Raw genomic sequence first — 15,128 nt, 5'->3', positions numbered from 1 at the left:
TGCCATGGAAATGATTATGATGTCACAGAGGATGATGACTTCTCCTAATCTATAAGCAGCAAGAGCAGATGTGCTTGTAAGAAACAAAGATCTTGTTTTCATACAAATGCGCTCAAAATAAAACACAAAGGAAGAAAAATACCCAGAGCACATAATGCAAAGAACAAGAATTGCTTCTAAATAGAATGTTTTACAAAGTTTTCCATAAAGCCTCAGCTGCTCCTCAAGCCACAACCAGCTTGAACATGGATGGCAGACATGAAATTACAGTATTCACAAAATTAGTATTCAGTTTGCAGAATCTCTCTTTCCAAAGCCTTCAGGCATACTTTATGCATGCACAATTACAGAAGCAGGTAATGAGAGAGATTCTGATTTCTTCCTATTGTTGTTATTGTACTTAGCCAGATAAGTCTTGATAAAAAATTGCTTTGTTAAAAAGAAATCTAAGCAATAATTTATTAATTCTATTGAAAATATCTTTTGGCTCTTAGTACAAGATATACTGGATGATTTCTCTAAAACACACATTACTGTGTCTATGGAGACGGGTGGTGACATATCAACTTTTAGTAACGCATCAAAAAGTTCCATAACAATTAATAATCTGCAAGCTACACTAATTTTTTAAATAATTTTATTATTTCATATCACAATTAATTTCACCTCAATTATTAGAGATTTTAAAAAAGGATATTCACAGTTTATGACTATGACCTCCTGAAATACATAGATATGATAAACAATATATCAAATGAATGGGTTGTGTCAAAATATATTACAATGTTTTCATTACATCACATTGAATTTAATCTTATATGCCTTCTTGGTCATTGACACTCTCCTAAATTAATTCTTTAGATTCTCAAATATTTCTCACAGTAACTTCAACTATTCTTAGAATTAATCAAAGTTTAAATGACAAAAATGAATGACTTATAATAAAGTTCTCACTCCCTGCAATGAAAAATAAACTTCCATCCAGTTTGCAACATGGATTTGCAAATAAGAATTTTAAGTTCTGCTATAACTAAATGAGAGATTTGAACTGAGTGAAAATGAGATAAGTTAACTATTTTGATGGCTCCTAAGATCCTGCTCCTAAAGAAATCTACCACCAAATAACCTTTTACATGAAAACATTAAACATTAAGACTAAGATACATTGTGCTACAATTCTGCATTACTGTTAAGTGTATGTATGTCCAATTTTACATTCAATTTATTGTCAAAATTAATTTTTTATTTAGAAATAAAAAATATTATGAGAATTATATGATAGAAAAACAAGTAAAAATAAACAAGAAAAAAGTAAAAGTTCACTATGTTCTGTAGCCTGAGTTAAAAGAAATTGAGAATAAGTTAACAGGTGTTTCTGAATGCTGGACTTTAATCCTAGTTTTAGTTCTGCTATCATATTGAAGTCATATACTATTTTAAGACATAAGCTCACTTTTTTTAAAGTACATAGTATGAAGATAGTACTCTAAATGAACACCAGTGTTTGAGTTGTATATTAGGAACTGAAAGACTATGATAATATAAATTCTGAAAAGAGGCTAAAAACACTTGACAGCCTTTTTATAAACACTGAAAAGATTTAAGAGACACCAAAGAGATGTTTGTTTAAGAACTACAGAAGACCATAATAGCTTGGTCAATTTAGACAAAGTGCAAAGGCCTAAATTTAAAAAGAACGTCGGTATTTGAATTTAGAAAAAGAGAAAGGAAACTGCATTGAAAGTGCTTTTTAATGAATGAATGATTAGACAGCAGTGGAATATTTTATAACACTTTATTGATGAAGGGTTTTATCTCTATGATAATTTTTATTACAAAGATAGTACCAAATCTGTTTAAAGCACTGTATTAAGAAATAAGAGCACTATAAAAACAGTTGACTGAGTCTTTCTCTAAAATTGCTCTAACATAGCAGTGTAGATAAGATACACATACAAGAAAAAATATATTTTATTGAGATAAATGATAACATTATTGATGTAGATAGTAGGTGCTAAATAAGTTAACCTAAAGGGAATCACAAAGCATTCATTTATAACATATGGTATCAGCATAGTTCAGGGGCAAAAATAAAAATGTGGTGTAGCAATTTAACAGAATTAAAGCTGTATATAAATAAAGTGTAACAGACTATGTTGTCTTTCCACATACATAGGTTTTTGTCTATAGTTTTTTCAAGCATATTTGATCTGATTTCATTTAAAAATGCTTAAGCAAAAATTTTTCATTTTAAAGACTCCCAATGAGGGCAAACAAACAAAAACTAGGCAATTTTTAGTCCTTGGAGGAGAAAACTTAGTTGGCAGGTTGTCCTAAACTTTGCACTCCCTATGTAAGCATAGGTTAGTTCAGCTGATTGTTGCTATGTGAGGTTTTTCTAGGCACTTACATTATACAAATGCTCTAATTTAGAGTTGACCAAGGTCTGGATAGAAAAATTTGAATCTGATATATGTTATTTGGGGTACTACATTTTGAAGAGCAAGCATAAGAAATCGGTACTCTGATGTGGAAGAAAATATGTTTTTCATTAGTTTGATTTGTTCGTTTAAAAAAATGACATCAGACATTTGGGAAAAGGTTTTTAAATATTGGGAAGGAAATCAATATAAAGTTAAGGTACAAGCCTGAGCAACATAGAGAGACCCCCATCTCTAAAAGAGTTTTTTTAGAAATTAGTCAGATGTGGTGGTGCACATCTGTAGTCCCAGTTACTCGGGAGGCTGAGGTGGGATTATTGCTCAAGCCCAGGAGTTCGAGGCTGCAGTGAACTATATAGTCACAACACTGTACCCCAGCCTGGGCAACAGAGAGCTATCCTGACTCTCTTAAAAAAAAAAACAGAAAAGAAAAGAAAATTAAGTTACAAAACAATGATCAGCTTTTATGTCACTGCAATAATTAACTGTAATAATTTCAATCACACTAATTTAAGAATGTTCTTTGTAAAACTGCTATTTAGAATATTCATTTGCTTATCAAAGAAATGCAAATAAAACCCTTAGCCATGAATGAGGCATTTCTCTAAGCCTTGATTTGATCAACTATAAATATTAACTCATGTAAACCATATTAAAAACAAAACTTAGGTAAGTTTTATTATTTTCATCTACTATTAACAGATGAGAAAACTGAGACTATTAAGAAACTTGTCCAACTGTTAAGTAACAGAGTAAATCATAGGAGCCTGGATTTGACAGCAGGCCTCTGGATTGAAAGATCTTAATAATTATATAGCCAATGGTACTTTTGCCAGTATCCCCTGGGTCAAATTCCTCTTGGAGTACTGACCTGGAATTTTTTTTTTTTTTTTAATCTGGGCTGATGATTTCACAGGCTTCCCAGACAATATGAGCTATGTAACCAACACTGTGTTTCCTCTTTTATCTGATTACTATGTTTGCAGAAGTAAGTTTTGTGTTCAATTGTGGCTTTTTCATAACCAAGATTTCTTGATATTTTTCTTTCCCCTTTGCATCTTAGTTTCTCTTATTATTTTCTGAATTTACCATGAATTCGAATTCTTGTAGGAAGTACTGGTGGATAAATCAATCAACCAGCTTCAAAAGTACCCACAAATCAGTCTTGAAAATAACTATTTCATGTTTTCCCATTTATAAATCAAAGGACTAGAGGCTACTATCAATTATTTAAGATAAAACATAGCTAAACTAAAGGTTCACTTGACAGTGATCTTCACTGCTTTTAAAATTTAACAGGGAAAACATATACACATTCGATTATATTTGGCCTTTTCAAAATATTCATTCTCTCCTTCAGTAGCATAGGTCACAATGCCCACTTCATATAGTAAGATGAGGATAATGGTAATCTCTTGATTTTACCATCCTACATAAAATGATGCCATGTCCTTTTATCTTTCATCAAAGGCATAATTACAGGGTAGAGAATGAAACACTATGATTCCAGATGACTTCTCTCTATCTAGCCTGAGTTCTACCATTAGCTAGCTGGTTAACTTCGAGTAATCATTTAAATTCTATGAGTTAAATATTAGATGAGTAAATATTTTCATTACACAAATCCACTTCTCCTTCCAGCCTGACTCTTTGATCATTCTCTGGTATTATCCCTTCATTTCACATAGGAAGAAACAAGGACAAGAGCAATGAAGTCACCCAATCAGAGTAAAACAGTCAGGTAATGGCAGTCAGAATTAGAATAAAGGTCTCCTGTCTTCTAGAATTGTGTTTATTAAGAAATCAAACGTTGCAGATGCATCTCATCCTCCTCTCTCTCACCCTGGAGGTTACTGCTATTCCAAAAGTGGTGTCTTTATGTTTTATAATACTTTTACTACATATACATATGTACAAAAACAATACATATTGTTTTCTATGTTTCCAAGAATTAACAATTTATATAAGAATCCTTTAACAATTCACTTATCTTACCCTGTATAATATTTTAGGGATTTTTGTGGTGGTATTTATGTATTTATATATGTATTGATTTATGTAGTACATATATATGTATGTGTGTATATATATGTATTTGTTGTAGTATTTAGTTGCTGTGAAATATTTCAATGAAATGATACACTTCAATTTGTTTATCCATTCTCTTGGCCAGTAGCTTTCAGTCTTCTTTTGACCATGTAATCCATAGGGAGTAAAAATAGCTTTTACATGGTGAGCCAATAGATAGATAGATAGATATACCTCTGATACAAAAAGTTACCTTTTATTTATCTTTGTTGTGTGTGATAAACGTACTGTATTCGATTCTGTTTTTTTTTTAGATGCTGGTTATGACTGACTAAATACACACAGCCTGCTAATGGGTTATAACCAGGCATTTGAAAAATACTGTTCTAGGGGGATAGTTTTCAAACTGCTATAACATTTCCAATACTCTGATATTCCTGCAGAACATAGTGGGAAGCTAGTGGGGGGTGAGTCCAGCTTAGAATTTTTTCTGTCAATGAAAGATGGAATTAAATAGGAATATATTTAACATGTGGATCATTTAGGTACAAAAAACAAGTTTGAACCATGGTTTTAAGCAGTGAGGCTGATTATGAGGTAATTCTAAAAAAATGTGTGCAGATTTTTAAACAAATGATTCACATTTTGAATTCATGCTGCTAGCTTACTACTTTAAGAATTCCTGTGGACAGTCTATTTGTAAACTGGAAAGAATATTTTTTAGAAAGTGAATAAAAATCCCCCATTTTATTTGTCACAGTCATTGAAGAATACCCCTAACTCAGAGAAATGGCTTTACCTACATTTCCATAAAGTACATCAATAAGCTTTATGCCTTCATTGCATTACAGTGATATATTACTTGCAGACTAAAATACAAATGACCTCATTGACTTAAAGGTCTCCTGTGATGATGTCGTAATGAAGCTTTCTGTGTTTAGTGAGTTGGGATCATTTCGTTTTAAAAAAGGAATCTTCAATTACAATTTGGTTACATGTTATACTGCTCTTTGAAGGTGCATTTTAGCCTATGGTTGTGACTAGAGACATAAGAATATTTTGCTTTTAGCAAGGGTGGTTAATTTCTGCTTCCTTTTTGGCATTGGCATCTGACTTGAGTACTCTAATCCTTTCGTCATCAGCTCTCAGTGTACAATGCTTGGCAAAATCTAGTGACTTCGATGAATAAACCAGTCTTCGTATGATCCAGAGGCCTTAAGCTGCCTTGTTTTTTTACCCTGATTTTGAAGCAAGTAATGGAGTTGGCAGAGACAGAGCTGAATCTGCCAAAGCTCAGAATAAAGAACACTCAAAACATAAGTGCAAAAGAAAGCAAATAGTAGGAGGTTATCATCTCAATTAGGAATCATTGTATGGCAGTGATCTGGAGGAACTTGGACTCTGGTAAACGTTTATAAAGTTTTCTTACCTGTATCTGTCAGTTTGCAGTACAATAACTGCTGCAATCACTTGCAACAATGCAAAGATATAAATATTAGTAGGCATATTTCACCTATGAAGGCTTGATTGTCCACTTGACTCCAGATGGAAAGAATGAGAAAGTTGACACAAAGATTGAAATGGAAGATGGGAGCTAAAGCTGAGGTTAACTCCTTTCTTCTGCACTTTCAATTACAACACTGCTTAGAACCTCCTTTCTCCTGAATCAATATCTCACTGCTCAATATGCTCTCAAAGCTTTTTCATTATGGCCCCTGGAACTCCTCTTTTAAGAAAAAAAAAAAAAACAAAAACAAACAGGTAAATCCATCTATAGCCTCCTACCTCTTTAAAAAAAAAACATTGCCTAGGCTGGGTGCGGTGGCTCATGTCTGTAATCCCAGAACTTTGGGAGGCCGAGGAAGGTGGATCACTTGAGGTCAGGAGTTCAAGACCAGCCTGGCCAACATGGTGAAACCCTGTCTCCACAAAAATTACAAAAATTAGCTGGGATTACATGCCTGTACTCCCAGTTACTCAGGAGGCTAAGACAGGAGAATCGCTTGAACCCTGGAGGCGGAGGTTGCAGTGAGCCGAGATTGCGCCACTGCACTCCACCCTGGATGGCAAAGTGAGACTCTGTCTCAAAAACAACAACAACAAACATAAAAACAACATTGCCTAAATGAAAAAGGTCTTCTTTGAGGTCATTACTCCTTCTCATCTAGGATGAATATGTAATGTCACACAGAAACCAAGACCCTTAAGAATAAAAGGGGGTACTATTAATAATGATGCCAGGACCACAGGGGTAAACTGAGACAGTTCTTGGCAAACCAGCTCATATGGTCAACTTACCCATAGTCCTCTCAAGTGAAGGCTTTTCATTTTCTATTGATTCACCTTGCTCAAGTTTAGACTAAGGAGTCAGCATCCCCTATGTAGTCCAAAGACATTTTCAGAACATACACACTTTCATGTAAAATCCCGGTTCCTCTGATGCTCATGCTTTCCAGCTACCACCTCACAATTCTTCCTCCTCGCTTTTATTTATCAGTTTTCCAGGGATTCATTCTTCATAGACTTTTGCACCTAGTTCAGTATTTCCGTCTCTTCCCCAAGAGCTACATCTCCCGATTATCCTTTCATGTTTCTGATATTCCACCCCCTAGAGGCCATGACTACCCAACCTCCATTCTGGATTCTGGCACCTTGTTCTCCATCAGAAATTTCTGTTCACAATCTTCTATACCTTCCTATCTCTCACTATTCCCTCTTATGCAAATTATTTAACCTCACTGGGACCCAATTGAGGTCTCTGTACCCCTCTACTTCTATCTGTCAGTGCCCTCTCTGTTTTGTATAGCTTACTTGATGATCCATTACTCCAATTCATTTCTTTAAGTCAAGCTCAACTTCTTTGATTCAATGTCTTCCAGCTCCACAGCCAGTGGAATTTTTTACACTGGATCAATCCTGTGGTTCATTCTTTTCAAGATTCTATCTGGGCTGTGAGCCCAGTTACAGTTATAGCATTGAGCTTATTGATGGTTTATTTGTGGTCACCAGCCTCAACTGGGTCCTCTATTCAGCTTGCCTATTTTTCTACATTTTTTTTCAGTTAGCCTCTCTCTATTTTTATAAAAGCAACTATTTCAAATTTATTCACTCTTCTTACATTTTCAATCCAGTGGCTTTTCAACCTTAATAAATAACATTGATACCTTCTTCATACCTTTCCTAAACTTCCCACCATGACAACGCGCAAAATTACTTACATCTTCAACCTTCCTTTCTTACTTATCCTAAGCACATGAGGTATGTCCTCTTCTAGCTGAAGCTACTCCTGCCAGTTGCGCAATAGATTCTTTTCTTTCCTATTCCCTCAGGGACCCCACTTTACCAATTTTCTCATTAGCACTGAGATATGTCACGGTCTTACTTAAAAGACAAAAGAAAACAAACAAGAAACTTCCCTCAATCCCACATCTTCCTGTAGCTACTAGCTTTTACCTCTCCTTTTATAGCAAAACTTGAAATTACCATCTATACTGACAGCCTCCATTCCCTCACTTATTCTTTTCTCAACAACTCTGCTGTCATTATTACAGGCAGAATTTGATGGTGTTAATCTCTCCTTTTCTCATTCTTAGATCTTTTGGGTTTCCTCTCAGATCTCTGCGGGGCTCCATTGAGACAGGCTGTTTCAAAAATACTGCTGTCCCTCATGAATCGACTTAAGAAGGCTGTCTTGCTTATGAATCCACTGACATTCTAAAGCAGGTAGAAGGATGGTGGCCATATTCTCGAGGGTCAGGAGAGAAGTCTGGCCAGGTGACAGGGACAGTGCTGAATGGCATGACCTTAGTGAGCTCCACTTTCAAGAGACTGGCTATTAGCCTTCAACTCAAGTTTACAGATGCAGTACTGTACTGTTCTTAGAAAGGAAAACCATGCATTTCTAAACTCATAAGAAATAGGTGGAAAAAACCCAGAAATATCATTTGTTTTTAAATAAAAATATAATGATCATGTATATTCCCTTCACATAGGAAAATCACATGGAGAGTGAAAATATCAGAAAGTTGCTAATGTTGGGCTTAGAACTGATCAAAGAGTTTTGTGTATGATAGACTGCCTAATGGTACCAGGCCTGACAGCCTGCAGTGTCCCCCTCACATCAAGAATGACCTCTGAAGGCAATATTTCCAAAGACTTGGGGGTAGGGTACTCCTCTGTCTTCCATATTACGTTGTGAAGGAACATCATTCCTTCCTTTTTAAATATTCAACCAGTCTGATGCCAAACATTCATCTAAGATAAATATGGGAAAATGTTAAACAATATATTTTGAACATACCAGATACCATATTCATTTTATTTGTTGGCTACTACCTGATGTTTTAGGAAGCTCTTCTGGGTTAGGTTATTCAAAATACCCTTAAGCAGAGTTCCCCTAAAATCACTGATTGGCTTTTCAAATAAATAGTGTCTTTGTTATCAAATAAAAGCATTATTTCTTTTTGTTTTTGAAAAAATAACCTGTAATGAGAGAGCAAATATGTAACTTCTACACGCATGGGATAGGAAACCCTAATTAAAATAATATAGTTACGTTTCTCTACTCCAGTATTCACTGTATTTGTAAATTAAAAACAAGAGAAACATTCTAATTTCACAAGCTTCATGTATAAACCCTAGCAAAATGTTCAACTTGACTTTTACTATAAACTGAGAGCTGTTCTCCACTGGAAAAAAAATCTGTTTCCTGAGAAATATCGTTTAAGAATGCCGTAACCATTTACAATTACAGTGTTTATCACAGAAAGCCATGCATTCATTATTTACACATGTAGGTGAAGTATGTCTACAAAAGGGAGCTGTATGATCCATCTGTTTCTGGGAGTAATAAATCTGAAATGGTCCCCTTTGAAATAAAATGTGCAAATATGCTTGGTGACCCAGACTTTAAAGTTATGTTCTTATCTGGATCTCTGTGTCACCATTGATTGTTACTCAACTCTTCATAGGGTGACTTTCTTTCAATTCACTCTCAGTGATTCTCTCATGTCATCCACTTATTGAGAAGAGCTCTAGATATTAATAAACATCTGATATTAACATACTAAATGCCAAATAGGTAATGTTTCACACATAGATAAGTACTGGGTTTGGTAAAAAGTTCTATGTTGATACCACATTCAATTAACCTTCTTAAAACACCCTGGACATTCAGTATGCTTTCAAGAGATACAACAGTGGACTGTGTATTACTCATGAGGCTGGATTTAACTACAGTAAGACGTCTGTATGATTGATGAAAATAATTGGCAATTTAGAGAGACTATAGTATGATGGTTATGAATATGGGCTTTCTAGAACTTAAAATATGTGTTTGACACTGTCTAGCTCTGAAACTGTGGGACCAGGGACAAGTTAATACTGTCTCCAAGCTTTCTTCATGTGAAAAATGGGGTAGTATTACCTCTCTTAAAATGACAGTGGGTGTTAAATGAGATAATGCATGTAACATGCTTACCATGGTATCTGGCACGAAATAAATGGATATAATTATAAAAATGATATATGTGACTTTCCTAGTCCCACTGATACTCTAACTTCATTGAAATCAGTTATATCATCAATTTAAAATGCTATAGATTCTTCATATGGATTTATTTCTCAATAATAGTACACTTCAAAAGTACAGTCTTCCAATGTGGCCATTTCTGCAATATAGTTTACAGGACTTAGAGTGATATTCTTAGTCTACTGAGTGGGACTTTCCCAGGTGTCTAGTACCTCACCATGACGTCAGGTTTTAAATACTTTTGTGAAGCTTTGGCACAGCTGCTGGGGGAGATACACTGATGGTGTTACTCTCTCCTTTATCATGTCTTACGACAGTTCAGAATGCCACCCTAAGTTCTATATTAAGCTAACCTTTTTCTAAACCACAGTCATGAAAATTGGGGGAGATGACATTTGACTTTACTACTTGTAAATGACCTTTCTTTGATTTAATTCCCTTTTCCATAGCTCACGCCCTCTTTCAGAGTTATAAAACAGAAAATGGCTCCCCAGTTCTATCCCTATATGGTTCTCAATTCCCTAGGTTGTAACCATCTGGCTATAAAAATGGGGAAGGTGAATTCTCTGGATTATTTCCTTTACTATCTGTTGGTAATGTGTTCCTCTATTTTTTTTTTTCCAGCTTAACAGGATTGTTAAGCAAGTGATTAGACTTTGCTTTACTGTGAAAGAATTTTGGTTTATAAAGAGTTGAAGCTTCTCACAAACACTGGGTATGTACTTCCACAAGCTTTTCACAGGATTAAAAAGACAGTATCATACTGCTATTGGCACTGGTTTAACCACCAAATGTTTCCCTTGAGATGCAACCTGTCATCACTCTGCTTTAGAGTATGGATCTCTCTTGCAGAATCCAACCTTTGATATCACAGATCTTTAGGTTAATCTGTCCTATTTTCACCTCCCAATTCCAAAGTCAAATGATTATGTTTGGTTTTCCTGCTGGTCCCCAGCAAAATAAGTTTCTTTTTAATCTCTTGCATGTAGCTGCTGAAAAATATTCCAAATAATAAGAGTGGTTTTTTTTGTCCTGTATCTAAATTAATGCTCGCCAGGCGTCTTCTCCTTTGTTACCCTCTTTTGGTAAGTTATTTCTTTACAAAGTTGAATCATATCTTTTTCATTTCTTGAATTAACACTTTATTGAGGATTCCAATAACTTCCCTGTACTTTTTGTGCTCTAAAATTTTAGGGTTTCTTAGAAGAATGGTCTTCTCAATCCTTTTCAGAGTTGACTTTGAGCATCACCACTTGACCCAGTTCAAAATTCCCTTGTTTTTGCATTAATGGAACTCATTTTATCAAATGCTGAAGAAATCTGCATTTTAAAAGCAATTATGGTGGATTTTAATGACATCTTTAAAAATGTGTGCTTTCATTTTTTTCAGGAACCTCTCTGGTCCTCACCCCACTGGTTTAACGCCCGTAATTTATCATTCTCATTTGGGATAGAGTAGCTTATCACCTGCTCTACATCAAAACACTCTCTCTGGAAGAAATCTGATAGTATTCTATCAACGTGTGAATTTAAGTCATAATGTTACCTTTTTTAGGGACATGAGTATTTGCATAAGAGCCTTATCTCTAATTGCAAAGTGACACTCTTAAGACTGTTAAAAGAAACTATTGTTCAAGGTAGATGGAATTAGAAGACCCTCAGCATGTGGGACTTATATGCCAGCTGAATAGACCCCAGACTAACAGTGCACTCAGGGAAGTAAAGTTTGACAGTATTTATATGCTTTACTTATGAACTGGATTTGGTATCTTAGAATATTTTCTTTGAAAAGGTAGTTCCATTTTTGGCTTTCTTGCTTCTTCATAGTGCCAATCTAGGTCAACAGGAGTAAGTGAGACCATTGTTCCATATCCCGCTTAAAAAGAGAACACTACTTCAAAGACAAGAACAACATCACCTGACAAAAATAAAACAAGTTATCGGTTTTAAAACATTGTGCTTATGTGTGCCTGTTATTCTTAACTTTTTCAGGGATTCAAGTTATTTTAGGGTACCTATTCTGGTTGATTATATATCTAGCACAATAAAGCCATTTAAATAAAAAAAATAGAATTCATTTCCAAAAATTTCTTCGATTTTAGGAAAGAATTATAATTTTCCAAATTGTCCCCTCCCATCTTCTGCTAAAAAGACCCCCCAAACTTAAAAACGTACAATTAATTCCTTGAGCAAACAAAAGGGGATTTTACCCAAATTCCTTTAAAGGGTACTTAGGGCTTTTAAATCTAAAATAGATAAAACAAACTACCTAAAGAAAACAAAACCAATACTCCATAATGTACCTTTTAGCTATATTGCCTTGTAAAATTTTTCTTTTGCTGATCACACTTAGTGATTACAAAATTAAACCTGCTGCATTTCTTGATAGTCACCCTGGTTCATGAATTGTCAGGTAGTAACAGGAAATAATTCATTTTTGAAACAGAGGCATTACATAAATGTATTTTATCCCAAATTGCATTTTATATACAATGTTAGCCACTTTTCATATTTATATTTGCAAAATTAATATATAAATGTTAAAAATATATATTTATATATAATTTTATTTTTAATTTATATAACATTTTATTTTATATACATTTTGTAAATATAACTGTTATCTACCAAGAGGTTCAGATCCTTTGTGTGGCTTGTAAGCCAGAGCTGACCTGTTAAAGATATTTGTAATATGACTTATGAGCCAAGATCTGACCAAATTCTTTATGAAATCAGCATGTATCTTGGAAATGGGACCCTTTTTGTCCTTTGAAAATAGAGTTTAATACATGAAAGCTAGCTGAGTATATAATTTCCTCCATATTCATTCATTTAATAAATGTTTATTGAGTACCAACTTGTACCAAATACTATTCTACTTCTGAGAAAACAATGTTATGAAGGAAATATTCAAGGTGCTACAATAGAAGTTGGTGCAGGAAAATGTTTGGGTAGGATGGGACAGAAAGGATGAGAAAGAACCAGCTACGTGAAAAATGGTAAGGGTTGAGGGGTCTGTTTCCTCCCCACCCTGCCACTTCTTCCCTAAAGTAAAAACTTAACTCTCCAAACTGGATACAGTGGCCAAAGAACATGGTACTCCACTTCCCTAGTGGTATATTTTAATGTACAGTATAGTTATATACGTACCTTAAAAAAAATGTGTACAGTCTATGTCTTCTGGCAAAGGACAGAAATAAATGCACTCTCTAACTATCAAAATACTACCCAGAGAGGCCAGGCGCAATTGCTCACGCCTGTAATCCCAGCACTTTGGGAGACCCAGCACTTTGGGAGATCACCTGAGGTCAGGAGTTCGAGACCACCCTGGCCAGCATGGTGAAACCCTGTCTCTACTAAAAAATACAAAAATTAGCCAGGTGTGGTGGTGGGCGCCTGTGATCCCAGCTACTCAGAAGGCTGAGGCAGGAGAATCGCATGAACCCAGGAAGCAGAGATTGTAGTGAGCCGCGATGGCGCCACTGCACTCCAGCCTGGGTGACAGAGTGAGACTCTGTCTCAACAAAAACAAAACCAAAACGAACAAACAAACAAACAAAACTACCCAGAGAAATTCTGAACAAAGTGAATTACAGTTTATGCAAGGGTTCTTTCCCATGAGTGGATTGCATTGTGAATCTTAGGACTATAGACTCCACAGGCATGAAATAATACCCCCAAGCTTGGTATGAAAACATAATCTTGATTTCTCTGGATGAGTTAGATACACCATAACCTGCAAATAAGAAAGGAATGTAGGATGTTAAAAAGAGGGAAACATTTGCCAAGATGGTCCAATTCTCCCAGGTGGTCATGAGATCTTTGTTATTCTAAAATCTGGGATCCATTCAGGGGGAGGCAGGGTGACAGAATGTAGTGTCTGAAGCCTTAGCCACTAGAGGGAGAAAGTGTGCCTCTGGTGACTAGGGAGCCAATGAAAGTTAACTCTTGAAAAGGACCGGCTTCAAGGAAGCTAAATTAAGCTTCAATAAACCAGGGGCAAGGACTACATCAACTTGGTAACTGTGAGGATGTATCTTTAAGATTTCACAATGGATCCTCTTCTACCAAATAATTACATTGTGTAAACTATCAGACATTTCATCTTAATTTCGATTATCTTTATTTCATATTTTCAAGGATCTCTATAACAGTACAGATACCTAAACACTTAGGTTCAGTTTTTAGGAAGGACTTATGACAATTTCGAGAACTTATGTTATCCTTTACATATTGGGCATTTACATATTATAAACGACATACAGATTTTTTGAGGTAATTTAAGACTAAAATATTTGCTCTCTGTTGGGATGATTAGAGTGACTTACTGGTTCTCTACTCAGACTTTCCCAAATACGACTTTAGGAAAACTAATTTTAGCAACTAAGTGTTTAAAAATCTGCCGTATCAATATATAACTCACAGGAACTGCAATTTTTCTTAAAATCATCATAATGTTATTGCAAGCCTGAGCCCAAATAATTTCTCTCCAACGAAAATTTGTTAATCTTGTTTGCTGTACCACACTATCTACCATTTTCTATAGTTAAACAAAAAGAGACTATCGTTACAATTGTTTAATAATACATTGTATAGGAAAAAAACTTTCAAGAAGTAATTCATTATAAAAGCTACAGTATCACACAAGTTATATGGTATCTATTACTTCGTTTGTGTCGATGTGAATTAATTCCTTCCCTATATCAAAATGTAAAGAAAAGACACTATCCAAAATTACCTACAGAGTGGTGCTTAAGGTACTGTTGATGACTTAATTTCCAATATATCTTTTTTTCTCAGCAGAAAAAAAAACCTCAACAACTATTTCTGGGATTCTTCAAAGGAGTAAGAGTACGGTGCCTGTTCCGACTCTTCTAGCATTGATTTTCTTCACAATCTGTGATATGGTTTCTCAGAAACACCGTTTGGCAGTCCTGATAATTTCATGTGTTTTCAAATTTCAGCCACCCAGACTACACAGTTCACTATTTTCAGCTCCTTTCATTTTCCTTTTCCCTTTAATTATAGAAGTCTCTATTCCCTCTTTTCGCAAATGTGGTCAGGAAAGATACTAAATGCTACTATTTGTAGAAAGAATATGCATTTGTTTTTCTCTTGACGGTTCACTT

This window comes from Pan paniscus, chromosome 13, assembly GCF_029289425.2.
Source record: "Pan paniscus chromosome 13, NHGRI_mPanPan1-v2.0_pri, whole genome shotgun sequence".
NCBI lineage: Eukaryota > Metazoa > Chordata > Mammalia > Primates > Hominidae > Pan > Pan paniscus.
Note: the sequence above shows the minus strand (reverse complement) of the source record.